The sequence below is a fragment of the Symphalangus syndactylus genome, chromosome 14 (assembly GCF_028878055.3).
Source record: "Symphalangus syndactylus isolate Jambi chromosome 14, NHGRI_mSymSyn1-v2.1_pri, whole genome shotgun sequence".
Classification (NCBI taxonomy): domain Eukaryota; kingdom Metazoa; phylum Chordata; class Mammalia; order Primates; family Hylobatidae; genus Symphalangus; species Symphalangus syndactylus.
The window spans coordinates 11,490,632-11,507,098 of NC_072436.2; the positions used below are offsets into that span (position 1 = coordinate 11,490,632).

The following is a 16,467-nucleotide window of genomic DNA, read 5'->3' on the forward strand; positions in this document are numbered from 1 at the left end:
GCCGCAGGGGTGCCCCAGGGTCTGGATTCAGGGGAGCCTGCAGAGGGAGGGCAGCTGGAGGCTGCTCCTGTGTGCATTGTTATGAGGCAAAGTAAGGAGCGTGCTGGGCCCACACTGGGCTGGGGTGGATGGAAGCAAGGAAGTCTTCGCCAGGGCAAGGGCACCAGCTGCAGATGCCGGCAGCTTTCTCCTGGACACGGGCCTGGAAGGCTGACAGGGTGTGGTGAGTGCCACTGGCTCCCCTGCCGTGGCCTGGTCAGTGGCTTCACAGGCCTCCGTGGGCAGGAGGAGGATGACCTTGCATTGTGCGTGGCCACCATTGGCAGTGACGGACAAGGTGTGTGGGGATGTGGCCATTTCAGTCCGTGCTCTGAGAGCCAGGTGTGGGTTGGGTTTGGGGAAGACAGGGGAATGGCATTGACTTGACCGTGAGCGCTTTGTCCTGGGGTGCAGGCCTGGCTGTCACATGGGTACCATGTTGCTGTCCCCTGGAGCTGGGAATGGCATTGGGCGGTGGCTCAGGATCCCTTGCCCCAGCGGCACCATCTCTGCATTTGGCCAGCAAGGCTGATGGGACTTGTGTGGACATTTCTGGGATGTAGACCAGGCAGCATGACACACAGGGAGGGGTGGGCAGAGAAGGGCGGCCCCTGGGTCTTGGTTTCCAAGTCAGGCTTTGGGTTCAGAATGGGAACCTGCAGAGAAACTGTCAAGGTCTCCCGCCACCTGACACCTCCGGCTGGCTGCCACCCTAGAAGCACCCTCGCTGTGAGAAGATGGGGGCTTGTCTGGGGCACGGTCTGGTGACACCAACTTGAGAACCTCAGGCCTAAGTGTTGGCATCTGGGCCTCAGCTGTCCTCTGAGCTGTAAAGCTGGCTCCTGGGCACTTGTGGAAAAAAATGGACTCTTTATGTTACTTCATGTTCTGGGATACATGTGCAGGACGTGCAGGTTTGTTACTTAGGAATATATGTGCCATGGTGGTTTGCTGCACCCACTGGACTCTTCAATCCAGCTCCACTAGAAATGACTGCCTTCTTTCCCTCCTTCCCTCCCTCCCTCCTCCCCTCCCTTTTTTCCTTCCTTCCCTGTTTCCTTCCCCCTCCCTCCCTCCCTTCTTTCCCTTCCTCTCTTGTCATCATGGGGATATAATTTCCATATTACACCATCCGCCGATTCAGAAAGCACAGTTGAGTGGCATTTTTTCACAACCTTCTATAAGCATCACCTCTAATTCCAGAACGTTTTCCTCACCCCAAAAGGAAACACCATCCTCGGTACACAGTCACTCCCCGTCCCCCAGCCCCTGGAAATCACCAATCTGCATTTTGTCCCTATAGATGTACTTATTCTGAACATATAACTAGAACCATAAAAGATGTGACCTCTTGTGCTTTGTTTCTTGCAGTTGGAATGTTTTCAGAGTTCATCTGTGTTGGCGCATGCTCGTGCCTTTTTATGGCTGAGTAATAGTCCACTGTGTGGACTCACCACGTTGGGTTTCTCCACGCATCTGTTGGCGGATGTGTTAGTTATTTCTGGAGCGGGTGTGTTGCGCTACTCACGGGCTGCGCTAGGAGCTGGGGATATCACTGAGCAAGCCACAGCCTCAGGCACCCAGGAGCTCGCAGAGCGGGAGCTGGGAGGGAGGTCAGGAGGTGCATGGCCTGTTTGTCAGGGTGGAGAGACTTGCAAAAGGTCACTTGGAGCCAGAACCAGAGCCCCAGGCCCCTGACTCCCAGCTGTGGAGCCGGAAGGGAAGCTCTGCATTTTGCTTTGACTGTGGGGTGACCTGTCAGTTACTGTCCAAATCAGAACCTTTCTGAGAGTCGATGTGGGTACTGCTGATAATTAGTCTGGATACCTGAAAGAATGGAAAGCAGGGACCCAGACAGATCCTTGCACAACCATGTTCATAGCAGGGGGAGGCTTGGAGGTGCGATGGGGATCCCAACGGGGCAGCTGCCGTCTTGCTGGAGCCCACGGTCTTTGGGGGGGACACAGGTGTTAACCGCACATCACAAGCAGGAATGTGAAATTTCAGGATTGCCAAATTCAGTGAAGGTCTTGTGCTGGCCTGGCCACTTACAGTGGCATTTCAGGAAAAAAATCACTCTGTGGACCTCAGTTTCCCCATTAGTAAAGAGTAGGTTGGACCGGAATTCTGTACCATCCAGTGTAGTTGCCATTTATGAAACGTGGTTATTTAAATTTAAATAAAAATAAATAAAAATTCCATCCCTCAGTTGGACTAGCTCAGTGTCAAGTGCTCAGAAGTCACTTGTGAACACACTGTGGCAATTCCTCAAAAAATGAAAACTAGAACCACCGTACCATCCCATAATTCCACTTCTGGGTATGGTTTCAAAAGAATGCACAGCATCTTAAAGACCTAGAGATACTTGTACACCCACATTCATAGCGGCTCTGTTCACAGTAGCCAGCTGGTAGAAATAACCCGAGTGCCCGTGGTCAAATGAATGGAGAAATCAAAGGTGGGACAGTCTAGGCGTGGTGGCTCACGCCTGTAATCCCAGCACTTTGGGAGGCCGAGGCGGGTGGATCATCTGAGGTCATGAGTTCGAGACCAGCCTGACCAACATGAAGAAACCCCGTCTCTACTAAAAATACAAAATTAGCCGGGCGTGGTGGCGGGTGCCTGTGATCCCAGCTACTCGAGAGGCTGAGGCAGGAGAATCGCTTGAACCTGGGGAGGCAGAGGTTTTGGTGGGCCGAGATCGCGCCATTGCACTCCAGCCTGGGCAACAAGAGCAAAACTCCGTCTCAAAAAAAAAAAGGGTGGAACATACAAGGAATTTGACTCAGCTATAAAGAGGAAATTAGGTTACCTGCAACAGCAAGGGTGAACCTTTAGGGTATTATACTAAGTGAAATAATTTGGTCACAAAAGGACAATCCTGTAGGATTCTACTTATACCAGGTCCCTAGAGTAGTCAGGTTCAGAAAAACAGCAGAATGGAGGTTGCCAGAGGCTTGGGGGATGGGGCTGGAGAGTTGTTTAATGAGGACAGTTTATTTTACAAGATGAAAAAGTTCTGGAGATTTGTTACACAACAATGTGAATGTACTTAACACCACTGGACTGCACACTTCAAAATAGTGACCGTGGTAAATGTTATGACAATTAAAAGGAAAAGTCACGCGGCCAGTGGCTACCAGGCTGAGCGGTGCAGGCCTCGGACAGTGTTGTGGTCACAGACAATGGAGTGGGTGATCTTTACCATTGTTTCCAGCTGCCTGAGCACCTGATGTCCTGGGGCCAGGATGAAAGTGTCTCTGGGTATGGGGGTCTCTGCTTTTCCCACTTGGGGATCCTGAAGGCAGACCCCAGAGCTCACCTAGCCACGTAGGAGAGCGAGGTGAGCTCTTGCATTGCTCTCTCCGTGCCTGCCTGCGGGCCAGCCGGGGCCTGCAAGGCCATCTCTCGAGGGAGGGGTTGCAGGAATGGCCCTCACCTGTGCAGAAGGCCAGCCACTGCCCTACGTCAATGGCAAAGATGGGGCTCGGCTGTGTTGCATTATTATTTCTCAAGCAGGGCCCCGGGTGGGCAGGATGTTTGGTTTGATTTGAGTTTCTGCAGTGAGTGCTGCTGCCTGTGGAGGGGCCCAGCTGCAGCTGAGGCCAGCCCCTCCCTCGCTCTGGGCTCCAGGGGCGTTGGGGGTGAGAAAGGAGAGTTCAGGGGGCAGTGCCTCCCCCCAGGTCCTGCTGGGGAGGGTTGAGGGATGCTGGGGGGAGGTAGAGGTGGGTAGGGGCTGGTCCCAGTCCTGGGCAAAATGGCGCTCAGACCCACAGGCAGATGGAAGCAATTTTCGGTCACGTGGGTCGGGGATGAACTGCTGCCCCGAAAGGCAAGGCCCCATGTCTGGCTCCAGGAAGCGGCCCCAAAGCCACACGGTCCACGGCCAGCTGCAGCGCTGCGTCTTTGTTTATTTAAAGGTTCTGGAAGCCCAGGGGAGAGTATTTCTGAAGGGGGAGCAGGAGCAAAGCCACGAAGGCTTCCAGGCTGCGTGGCCTGGGTGGGGGCCACGTGGGGGCACAGAGAGAGGAGCCCTGGCCTCCAGGTAGGTATTGCTGTCAGCAATGGAGATGTGTATACCCCCCTTGGCATTTCCCAACAAGGAATTATGTTGTTCCTTTGTTCTCCCAATTCCATAAGATAGGAATTCCTGTGCCCTGTGGAGGCTGAGAAGACGGGGAGGTGCCTGTGAGGATAAACCAGCCCCCAGTTTCTGGCTTCCAGAGTCTTTTCCTCTCTCACCTCTGATGCCTCAGGACTGGGGAGCCTCCCTGCGACACCCTCGGACCGCTCCAGTGTAATAGGCTGAGAGGGATGGCTTGAGCCGACTGGGGCGTGGGGTGCAGCTGGGGGACTCAGTGGGCATTTCCTGAGTTCGGTTCTTGCCTAGCAAGTGGCAGGGCACTTGAACTGAAGTCTTCCCCAGCCCCTCCTGGCCTGGAAGCCTGCCTCCCACCTTCTGGGCAGAGTGAGGAGTGGGCGTGGGCCGGGAGGGCTGCCTCCTGTCTGGGAGGGCTGCTCACCTGCCTGTCACGGGGGATGTGCCCCCTGCAGCCTGGCAGGGCCCTGTGCTGTGGCCCTGGCTCCCGCGCTGGCTCCACTCCCCTGTGGCTGCCCCTGGTGGGTGCCCACCCGTCCCAGGGAAAAGCCCCTCCCCTCCCTGAGGGCTGGCGGGAGGGGCCCTGCCTGGGAGCGTGCTGTGTGGTCCCTCTTAGCTCGGGATGCCTGAGGCCAGATCCTCCCTGGGAGGCAGGATTGAGGCCAGATCCTCCCTGGGAGGCAGGATTGAGGCCAGATCCTCCCTGGGAGGCAGCATGGGGCAAAAGTCTCCCCACAGGCAGAGCAGGGCCTACACGGGCCCAAGCAGGGAGGGGGGCCCAGAACAGCAGCCACCCAGCCTGCTTGGGAGCCGAGGGCCACCAAGGGCAGCTCCAGCCTGTGGGGATTAGCAGAGGCACTGCCTCTGTGACCAGCGAGTTGTCTGCACCCGCGCGTGGGTGTGAGTGTGGAGAGTCTGGGGTGCGCTGGGACCTGGCCCGTGTGTGCTCCAGCCAGCCCTGGTGGGAACCAGCCCCAACATGTGTACCCCTGGAACCCCACTGCGTGGGAGCACCTGGGTCCTCGGCAGGCGTCCTCCGGGCATCCGCCCCCAGCCCCAGGCCTCTGACCCATGCGTGGTGTCTTAACAGCAGCCAGGAGCAGGGCCATCGAAGGGACCTACAGACAGAAGAGGCTTGAGTGGTTTCAGGAAGTTCAGCCCCATGTGCCCCACATACCTGAGAGTAAAACTTGGTCCTGGCCTGTGGGTGTGCAGCCCGCAGGTGTCTGGCCAGGCAGACAAGACGGCCACCTGGGTCAGTCCAGGGGGAGGCAGATGTGGTGCGGGCGCCCCCTCCCCTCCATGTGCCCAGGGGCAGCTCCGCATCCAGGCACCCGCCCTGCACCCAGCACTTTTCCCTCCCCTAGGACTGCTGCTCTTTGTATGGGATTGAACACACAACTCCATGGGGACTGACGCTGGTTCTATCCCCCTTTCTTACAAGACCGTCCCTCCTGTGTCTTGGCTCCTGGGTTGGCCTCTAAGGCTTTTGAGTGGCAGCAGGCGGTGCAGCTTATCTGAGTGGAGGTGAAGGAGAGGGCCAGGTCCACCTGGGTGGCCCGAGGCAGGGAGAGGAGAGCGCCCTCCACCCTTGTCTGAGCAGCCCTCCAGGGTACAGAGACAGGAGTTGAGGGTCAGCCCTGCCTTGGAGCGGAGGGGGCCCCCAGGTTGGCACAGGTCCTAGAAGAGCAGATGAGAAAGCCTGGCCTTGGGAGTCTGGGGACGGAGCTTTGCTGGGGAGGCAGTGTGGCTGCAGGATGGCAGCTTTTTAGAGGACACCACTGCTGGGGCATCCACCCAGGGGAATTCTCAGGGGTCGCCTGGGCAAGTGGCTTAGCCTTTCTGAGCCTCAGTGCCTCAGTTTCCCCATCCAAGGATGGGTGTGACATCCACCTGGCAGGTGCCTGTGTGTGAGCCCCTGTCTCGCTCTAACTCCTCTGCTGTTCCTTCCCCAGCCACTGAGGCGGCTCCCAGCTGCGTTGGTGACATGGCCGACACCCCCAGAGATGCCGGGCTCAAGCAGGCGCCTGCACCACGGAATGAGAAGGCCCCGGTGGACTTTGGCTACGTGGGGATTGACTCCATCCTGGAGCAGATGCGCCGGAAGGCCATGAAGCAGGGCTTCGAGTTCAACATCATGGTGGTCGGTGAGTCCTCACCCTGCCTGCCACTCAACCCTTGCCCATGCCGGAAACCAGCCTCAGCCCCCAGGGCGGGTCCACAAGCCTTCGGGCTTGGTCTTCCCTTCTGTAAAATGGGGCAGCAACCCCGACCTCAAGGATGGATTGCATTGCCAGTGACATTGCGTGTGCATGCATGCGCGCGCCTGGGAGGAGCCCATAGCCTCCAGCGGCTCCTCAGAGGGGCCTGTCCTGCACATCCAGGGCCCCTGGGATGACTTTGGGGAGCCCAGGCCGGCCTGGAGCAGGTCCTAATGAGTGGTCGCTGCCTCTGAGCAATGACATCAGCTTGTGCAGAGAGTTTCTGTGGCAGCTGTCCCCTCACTGTTGCTCCAGCCTGGCCCTCCAGTCTCCCCACCGCAGCCTGGACAGAGGCTTCCCAGAAGCTCAGCTTCAGCGTCTGCCCTGGAATTGGGGCCTCATGGCTTCAGCACCCCCTGGTGGCCCCGGAGAACTGGAGGTCACCACGGGAGGTCGTCCATCAGTACAACCTGGGCAGGGTGAGGGGGCCGGGCTGGAGTCTACAGTGGGCTGCCTCTTGTTTCCAAAGCCCCCCAGGTCCCATTCAAACCTCACAGTGACCCTGTGAAGGGGGCGTCCCGTTTTCCAGGCAGAAACAAGGCGCAGGGAAGGCTGCTGAGGTTCCTTAGCTCTCAGGGCAGAGAACCGCATCCGCCGTTTTGACTTCCAGAACTGTGTTCTGCCCACTCCACCAGGTCCGGGGAGGGGTCTGGGGAAGTGCCCCTGCCAGCTTACACCCTAAACAAAGGTGAGCTTGTGGGGTTTCGGCAAGGTGTCTGGGCACCTTTCAGGCTGGGCCTGCTTCTCCGACCTCTGCCAGCTATGCACGTCCTTCCTGCCCAGCTCTGTGAACGCAAACCCACACCTGCCAGCCTGACACCTTTCTTTCCTCTTCTGCGCTGATCTGGGCCCTGGCTCCCCTGGGGTCTTGGTGTCCTCTCTGCTTCCTGTGGCCTCATGGGACCCGAATGCTTGTGGCCCCACTGTGCTCAGAGCTGCCTGGAAGCTGGCAGCCTGCTTCAAGGGAGGGTGGAGGTGTGGGGGCCCCTCCTACGGCCCCCACCCTGTTCTGCCTGTTGTGGGGGACATGCTTGTACCCTGAGGATTCAGGGCTGCCTCCCGGGAAGACGGCTGGAGAGAAAGAGAGGGGAGAGGCCCAAAGGCAGTGGCCAGGCTGGGACTCACCTCTGTGGGCTAGGGAGGGGCTGCCCTGCTCCCTAGCCGGGGACAGGGTGAGAAGGACCTGGGAACCTCTGGGTCCTGGCCGTGGCACAAGCCTTCTTCCAGAGCTTTGGCCCCAAGGAGAGGGAGAGGCAGCCCAGCAGCCCTTGCTGCCTCCCTCGGCTGCCACTGTGACAGCCTTGCCCTCTGGGAATGGTGCACAGGAGGCCACTTCACTTGTCTGGGCCTCTTTACCCTTTCAACCCTGAGAAGAGCAGTGGTCCTGATTCCCCACAAAGTCACTCCCTCCCAGGGATGCTAAGTGAGGAACAAGATGTGGGGCAGCTCTGCTCTCCTCCCTCCTCCCTCCCATGGCAGCCGTGCCCACCTGCAGAGGTACAGGCAAGGTGGAGGGGTGCCTGTTTGGAGGTCCACAGACCCCGGGGAGAATCCTGGCTTTGTCCTAACTCAGCAGGGTGAGGCTTGTGTGTCTTCCCCTGGGCTCCTCCTCTGTGAGCCTTAGCTTCCTCGTCCATAAAATGGGATCATCCCATAAAGTGAGATCAAGCGAGCAGGCCCCGGGCAGGGTCCCCAACAGGTTGTGGTTGCTCGAGAAGTTGCAGCAGTGTTGATGGTGGTTGTGGTGATGAGGATGATGGGGGTGGTAATGACGGTGATGATGATGGTGGTGATGGGGTGATGGTGATAGTGGAGATGGTGGGGATGATGGTGGTGGTGGTGGTGATAGTGGTGGGATGGTAGTGGTGATGTGGGTGATGGTGATAGTGGTGGGATGGTAGTGGTGATGTGGGTGATGGTGATTGTGGTGGTGGTGGTGGTGATGGAGGTGATGGTGGTGGTAGTGATGGTGATAGTCGTGGTGATAGTGATCATGAGGATGATGGGGATGGTGGTGGTGATGGGGTGATGGTGATAGTGGAGATGATGGGGATGGTGGTGGTGGTGGTGGTGATAGTGGTGGGATGGTAGTGGTGATGTGGGTGATGGTGATTGTGGTGGTGGTGGTGGTGATGTGGGTGATGGTGGTGATGTGGGTGATGGTGGTGTTGTTGATGGGGGTGATGATGGTGGTGTGATGGTGGTGGTGATGTGGGTGATGGTGGTGTTGTTGATGGGGGTGATGATGGTGGTGATTGTGATGGTGGTGGTCATGGTGATAGTGGTGGGATGGTGGTGGTGATTGTGATGGTGGTGGTGGTGATGGGGGTGATGATGTTAGTAGTGGTGGTGATAGTGATAGGGATGGTGGTGGTGTTGATGGTGATAGTGGTGGGATGGTAGTGGTGATGTGGATGATGGTGGTGCTGGTGATGGTGATTGTGATGTGGGTGATGGTGGTGATTGTGGCAATTGTGGTGGTGGTGATGGTGATGATGGTGGTGATGATGGTGGTGATTGTGATGGTCGTGATGATGGTGGTGATTGTGGTGGTGATGATGGTGGTGATTGTGGTGGTGGTGATGATGGTGGTGATTGTGGTGGTGATGATGGTGGTGATTGTGATGGTGGTGATGATGGTGGTGATTGTGGTGGTGATGATGGTGGTGATTGTGATGGTGGTAATGGGGTGATGGTGGTGATTGTGATGGTGATGATGATGGTGGTGATGATGGTGGTGATGATGGTGGTGATTGTGGTGGTGATGATGGTGGTGATTGTGATGGTCGTGATGATGGTGGTGATTGTGGTGGTGATGATGGTGGTGATTGTGGTGGTGATGATGGTGGTGATTGTGATGGTGGTAATGGGGTGATGGTGGTGATTGTGATGGTGATGATGATGGTGGTGATGATGGTGGTGATGATGGTGGTGATTGTGGTGGTGATGATGGTGGTGATTGTGGTGATGATGATGGTGGTGATGATGGTGGTGATGATGGTGGTGATTGTGGTGGTGATGATGGTGGTGATTGTGGTGGTGATGATGGTGGTGATTGTGATGGTGGTAATGGGGTGATGGTGGTGATTGTGATGGTGATGATGATGGTGGTGATGATGGTGGTGATTGTGGTGGTGATGATGGTGGTGATTGTGGTGGTGATGATGGTGGTGATTGTGATGGTCGTGATGATGGTGGTGATTGTGGTGGTGATGATGGTGGTGATTGTGATGGTGGTAATGGGGTGATGGTGGTGATTGTGATGGTGATGATGATGGTGGTGATTGTGGTGGTGATGATGGTGGTGATTGTGATGGTGGTAATGGGGTGATGGTGGTGATTGTGGTGATGATGATGGTGGTGATGATGGTGGTGATGATGGTGGTGATTGTGATGGTGATGATGATGGTGGTGATTGTGGTGGTGGTGATGATGGTGGTGATTGTGGTGGTGATGGTGGTGATTGTGATGGTGGTAATGGGGTGATGGTGGTGATTGTGATGGTGGTAATGGGGTGATGGTGGTGATTGTGATGGTGATGATGATGGTGGTGATGATGGTGGTGATTGTGGTGGTGGTGATGATGGTGGTGATTGTGGTGGTGATGGTGGTGATTGTGATGGTGGTAATGGGGTGATGGTGGTGATTGTGATGGTGATGATGATGGTGGTGATGATGGTGGTGATTGTGGTGGTGGTGATGATGGTGGTGATTGTGTGTGTGTGTTGTGAGATGTGTGTATATGAGAGGTGTATGTGAGTTGTGTGTGTTGTGTTGCATATGAATGCTACTTCCTCATCCTTGTTTGTCTCAGTCACCTGTGGACTGGCTGTCCGCACACACGGGCACTGTCCCTCGAGTGGCACCACCCTGCAGGCCAGCACCCCTTAGCACATGGCCCCACGGAGCCCATGGGACATGTGTGAGCCTGCCTGATGCTCACACCAGCTCCACGGGGGAAAGGACTGTTTATCCCATTTTGCAGATCAGGAAACTGAGGCACGGTGAGGTCAGGTGACTTGCCCAGGCCCTGGCCAGTCAGGGAGGAGCAGTTCGAACACCTGGGCTTTGGTTCCAACCACCCTGGTGAGCTGCAGGAATCCCGGCCACCTGCGGCACCCCGGGCAGCCCTGGGCTCCTCCGCGAGCCCGGCCTCTGTCCTGTCCAAAGTCTGAGCCACCAGGAGACCTCCTGTTCAGAAAGCACAAGGGGCACAAGAGATGCCGACTCTCCTAGGCCCGGCTCACCTCTCAGGAGAGGACTGTGGCCTGGGTTGTGCTGGCACCAGAGCCCGGCTGTGTGGGTTTACACAGTCACTGGACACCTGGCTCGAGGGCGAAGTCCTCGGGTGCTGCTTGGCAGGGGTATTGCCGGGAGGTAGCCCAGGCACTGCTGAATCTCAGCCTGGAGAGCCTCATGCCTGGGCGGGAGGCGTCCCATGTGCAGACCCTGCTTGCCTCCGGAGAGACCCCTGACCGGCCTCCCATCCTCTCCCCAGGGCAGAGCGGCTTGGGTAAATCCACCTTAATCAACACCCTCTTCAAATCCAAAATCAGCTGGAAGTCGGTGCAGCCCACCTCGGAGGAGCGCATCCCCAAGACCATCGAGATCAAGTCCATCACGCACGGTCAGTGGCTGGGGATGGGCTGGGGGTGTGGGACGCCCCTGCCTTCCTGGAGCACAGAGTGGGGGGTCAAGTCCATCACACACGGTCAGTGGCTGGGGATGGGCTGGGGGTGTGGGACGCCCCTGCCTTCCTGGAGCACAGAGTGGGGGGTCAAGTCCATCACGCACGGTCAGTGGCTGGGGATGGGCTGGGGGTGTGGGACGCCCCTGCCTTCCTGGAGCACAGAGTGGGGGGTCAAGTCCATCACACACGGTCAGTGGCTGGGGATGGGCTGGGGATGTGGGATGCCCCTGCCTTCCTGGAGCACTGGTGCGGTGTGAGGGTGCCCGAGTCAGGCAATCCCAGGTCCCCAAGACGGGGACTCATTGTGCCCACCATCCCCGGCATGTTGAGCATGTTGGGGCTCTGGCCGTGAGGGATCAGTGTGTCCCGGACCCCTGTGGGCCCCGTCACACTGAGCTCCCCGCAGACAACTGAGTTTTCCACCAAAAGTCACAGGCAAGGGGCTCCCAGGGGAACCGTCACCGGCCTGTGCCCGAGTTGGCTGAGGAAGGCCATTAATTTCCCAGCGTCTCCTTGGTTGTCATCGCTGCCTACCTGGGGTTGCCCCGGGGTCAGTCAGGTGTGGGGTGTCTGTGAGGGTCCTCCGTCGCCCCTCTGACTCTGCGTGCGTGGCTCTGTGCAGATATTAAGGAGAAAGGCGTCGGATGAAGCTGACAGTGATTGACACACCAGGGTTCGGGGACCCACATCAACAACGAGAACTGGTGAGGCCCCTCCAGGGGGAGGAGCACTAGCGGGGGCTTCAGGGTTCCCTGGACCCCACCCAGAGTCAGCCCTAGTGGCTTCCCCGCCCGCGGGGGTGCAGGGCCCATCTCCTGGGGCCTGACGTGCTGCTAAAGCCACACGTCTCAGGGACCTGAAAATTCTGGACCAAAGCAGAATTACCTGGGGAATCTTGCTGTCCCCAACTCACCGCCTGAGGCCAGCCCAGGGAGGCTGGTTTGGGAGGCCGAGGGTAAGGCTGTGACGTCTCTGCTCAGCAAGCCAGACCTCCTAGGGTGTGCATTGGAAGGTGGGGTGTTGGGCTCTGAGTCCTGGGAATGCACAACCTGCTTGGGGAGGGCATCCCATGTGCCCACTGACTCGTCCCCCATCCCCCACACAGCTGGCAGCCCATCATGAAGTTCATCAATGACCAGTACGAGAAATAACTGCAGGAGGAGGTCAACATCAACCGCAAGAAGCGCATCCCGGACACCCGCGTCCACTGCTGCCTCTACTTCATCCCTGCCACCGGCCACTCGTAGGTCCCTGCGGTGTCGGCGTCCTCATGCCGGGTGCCCTGGGTTCCCTCTGTCCCCTGAGACTGCTGGACGGTGACGTCTGCCCTGCTGCTGGGCACAGAGGGGCTGAGTCAGGGGCCGTGGCCGCCGGCTGTGAAGGTGTGCCATGTCTGCACCTCCAAAGCCTCACACTGACTGCTATGCAGTGTCCTGCCCAGCCCCCATCCTTCAGCTGCGTCTTGGAGAGCTGAGGGTCAGGCAGGCCCTGGGCTGTTCTGGAGCCTGGTGGTCTGTGTCCTGCCTTCTCAGGCCAGGCTCTGGCAGGTGGAGTGGGAGCCCCCAGCCAAGCACCCGTAGTGGTGACTGACCTTCTCGTCTGGGCCCTGCCTCATGGGACCCCTCAGAGGGTTTGGTGCATTCTTAGACGGGAAGCACAGACATCAGTGCTGGCCCCTTCCCGGGCTGGACGGGGCTGCTGTTGGCCTTGGCGAGAGCCCTTTCCTCCCGCCGGCTCTGTCTGCACCTGACATTGCCCCTAGAGGTCAGCAAGGGCAGGAGGCTGCATGTACCCTGGCAGGTGGACTCTTCGTGGCCTCACAGACCCTCTGTCCTCGGCTCCCTGTGCACCCCCTGCCAGACACCTGTGGCCCTCCCTGAGCCAGGGCTGGGAGGAGGTGGATCCGAGGCCAGCAGGAGCAGCTGGTGGAGGCAGCCGTGGGTGGCTTGTCGGCGTGGGTGGGTGGAGAAGGTCCTTCGCACCTGCTGGCCCAGACGCACTTCCCTGGGCAGAGGAAGCCCAGGGGTTTGGGGAAACCCATACTCTGTGGGCACCAGGTACAGGAAGGAGCCTGGCTGGTGGGCAGTGAGCCTCAACCAGAGTTTGTGGGAAAACCCAAGCCGGAGTGTTCGAGCCCACCCTCTGGCATTATCCTCTGTGGGCCAGCAGGAGTCAGGGGCAGGGGGCCAGCTCGCTGCCCACGGGCCTCTCCTGAGCTGAACATCTGCCCTCCCAGGAAGAATGGCTCATCTGGGGTCCTGTGGCAGCTGTGCCAGCTGCTCCAAGCTTTGCCTCAGCTGAGGCTGATGGCAGGAGGCAGAAGCCTCTCCTGATGCCAGCTGGGCAATCCCAGGACGGGTGGGCAGTCTCTGGCACTTCTGCCACTCCCCAGCACTGGCCCTTTGGCTGGGACCCCAGCTGGGCCTGTTGCCTGGTCCCGCCCAAGGCACCCAGTCCCATGGGGCAGGGGTGGGCCTTGGCCATCTCTGCTTAAACTTCTGCTCGGAGCCGGATTCTCCCCAGCCATGTGTGTGACCGACTTATTCTCACTGTGGGAAAAGCTCTGCTCCAGAACTGGGGAAGATGGTGCCCCAGTTCCAGTGCCTTGCCAGCCCCTGCCACCCACAGCTTTCCCCGCATCAGACCCTAGGCTCACTGGGGCCAAGCAGGCAAGAGGAGCAGCCCGCCCGGTGCAGGGGAGCAGCCTGCCTGGTGCAGGGGCACCGCACGCTGGTGCTAGCTTCTGTTTCTCTTGCCTCTCCCCTCCCAGTCAAAGCCCCACAGCAAGATGGCTGCTGAGCCAATGGCAGCCCCTCTGTGTGGACACGTAGGGGTGTGGTTGGGACCCCAGAACTCATGGACGAGGGTGCTTGGAGCTGGCCCTGGCCTGCCTGGCCTGTGCAGTGGTGTCACCTGTGTCTGGGACACACCCTTGTCCTTCCTCTGCCCCACACTCACAGCATGGCCGACTTGGCCCGGGGCCCCGTCCTTGCCAGCAGAGACCCCCGTGAGCCCCGAGCCAGCACCTGAGAGTGTCGACACCTGCTTGGAGGTGGGTGCCCCCCCACTGCCCCGCTCCCCCAGATGAGCCTCACGCACATCCTTCTGCTTCAGCCTCAGGCCCCTGGACATCGAGTTTATGAAACGCCTGAGCAAGGTGGTCAACATCGTCCCTGTCATCGCCAAGGCTGACACACTCACCCTGGAGGAGAGGGTCCACTTCAAACAGCGGGTAGGGTTCCATCTCCACTTGCCCCAGCCCTTCTGGGCAACCTGGAGACGCTGCAGGCCTGGCAGGGGCCACCCAGTCTAAAGGAGTCACACAGTCAGGGAGACCGAACGCTGGTCACTCTTCCCAGCGGGTGGCTGGCCTGGTGGTCCCTGGCCCAGGTGGCTGCTGGGGGCCGTCCCTGAGATGGCCTCTCCAGCTCCCCCATATCTCAAAAGCAGCTTTGTGGGAGGGAGGGCCAATTCTCCAGCAGAGTCTCTGAGGGGGGTTTTGGAGAAGACCTGGACCAGGCGGATGGTGAATCGCTCTTCCAGGGAGTGAGGCTGAGGAGGGGCCGTGAGACATGGCCCACCTTGTTTTATGCCCTTTTTTCTTTCTTTTTTTTTTTTTGAGAAATGGTCTGGCTCAGTTGCCAAGGTTGCAATGTAGTGGCGCAATCATGGCTCACTGCAGCCTCCACCTCCCAGGCTCAGTCCTCTAGTAGCTGGAATTACAGATGCACACCACCACGCCTGGCTAATTTTTGTATTTTTAGTAGAGACTAGGTTTTGCCATGTTGCCCAGGCTGGTCTCTAACCCTTGGGCTCAAGGGATCGTCCTGCCTCAGCCTCCCAAAGTGCTGGGATTACAGGCATGAGCCACCTCACCCAGCCCTGCCTGGTTTTTATTAGATGGAAGAGAAGTTGGGCCAGGCGCGGTGGCTCACGCCTGTAATCCCAGCACTTTGGGAGGCCCAGGTGGGCAGATCACTGGAGGTCAGGAGTTTGAGACCAGCCTGGCCAACATGGTGAAACCCCGTCTCTACTAAAAATACAAAAATATTAGCCGGGCATGGTGGCGGGCACCTGTAATCCCAGCTACTTGGGAGGCTGATGCAGGAGAATCACTTGAACCCGGGAGGCGGAGGCTTCAGTGAGCCGAGATTGCGCTACTGCACTCCAGCCTGGGCAACAGAGTGAGACTCCATCTCAAAAAAAAAAAAAAAAGAAGTTGCAAGAGGGATGGTCTCTGCTGCCGCCTTCCGCCTTCTCTGCCACCGTCCGAGGCCCCTGCTGTGGGATGGGGAGGGGCATCCAGGCAAGAGGGCAGCCCTGGGCTCTTCCTCCTGACAGGGCAGCGCATCAGAGCCACATGAGGAGCCTTTCAAAATGAAACCGAGGTGCCTGGGCTCCGGCACCGCATCTGCCTCGGTGGGTGTGGGTGGGGCCTGTAACCTACTCCGTCCTGGGGCCAGGCGGCAGGAACCTTCCCGGCATGTGCAGGGGAAGACAGTCCACACAAAGTGGGCATGTCTGCTGGAGGCTCCACGTGGGCTGTGGTCTGTGCCTGGGCAGGCGAGCGGCCGTTCACTGGGATGTTTCTGTTGCACGTACCCGTGTCGGGCTGCTGGCAGGGAGCTGAGAGGTTGCTGCAGGCGGGGGCTGGCTGGGCTGCAGGAGGGGCCCCTGCTGGAATTGGGGGCTGTGACGAGGATTTTTTAGGAAAAGTTTCAGGAGGGGAGGTCTTGGTAACCCTGAGTACTTTCTTGGGGATGTGTGATAAGCAGGAGAAGAGAGGCGGGAGGTGCTCAGGGCGATGACCGAAAGCCCCTGAGGAGCTGCAGCGTCGCTCAGGACAGCGGGTGCACCTGCAGCTGCCCCTCTTCTCCCCAGGAGGCACAAGAGTTGGAGGTGATTGGGGTCACAGCCTCCCAGAGCCTGCCCTTGAACCCGAGCCTGGGGCAGCTCACAGTGTGGAGATCATGTGGGTGGGCGGGCAGAGCTTGCCACAGGGCTGTGCCCATCTCTCTCCCTCCTTATCCCAGATCACCGCGGACCTGCTGTCCAATGGCATTGACGTGTACCCCCAAAAGGAGTTTGACGAGGACTCAGAGGACCGGCTGGTGAATGAGAAGTTCCGGGTGAGTGGATCCACCAGGATGTTGTTCCCAGGGGACCCCCAGTTCCTGCTGAAGGGTGGAGTGGGGTTTGGGGGACCTTAAGCCATGAGATTATATTCTTGGGGCCAGAGGGCACTGAGCCCAGGTGTCTGTACCCAGTGCTGTCAGGTTGAGGCTCTCGTTTTTGGGGGACCCCAGGCTCAGGGCAGCTCCTCCCAGGGGCCCAGGGGAGGGAATCACCTTCCCGCACATGTGTAACCAATGCTGTCT

The 16,467-nt window shown here is 58.6% G+C and overlaps 1 pseudogene; it reads left to right on the forward strand.

The window, feature by feature from the left end:
* LOC129461794 (septin-9-like) overlaps positions 1-16,467 on the forward strand; it is a 32,858-nt pseudogene that overhangs the window by 10,451 nt on the left and 5,940 nt on the right.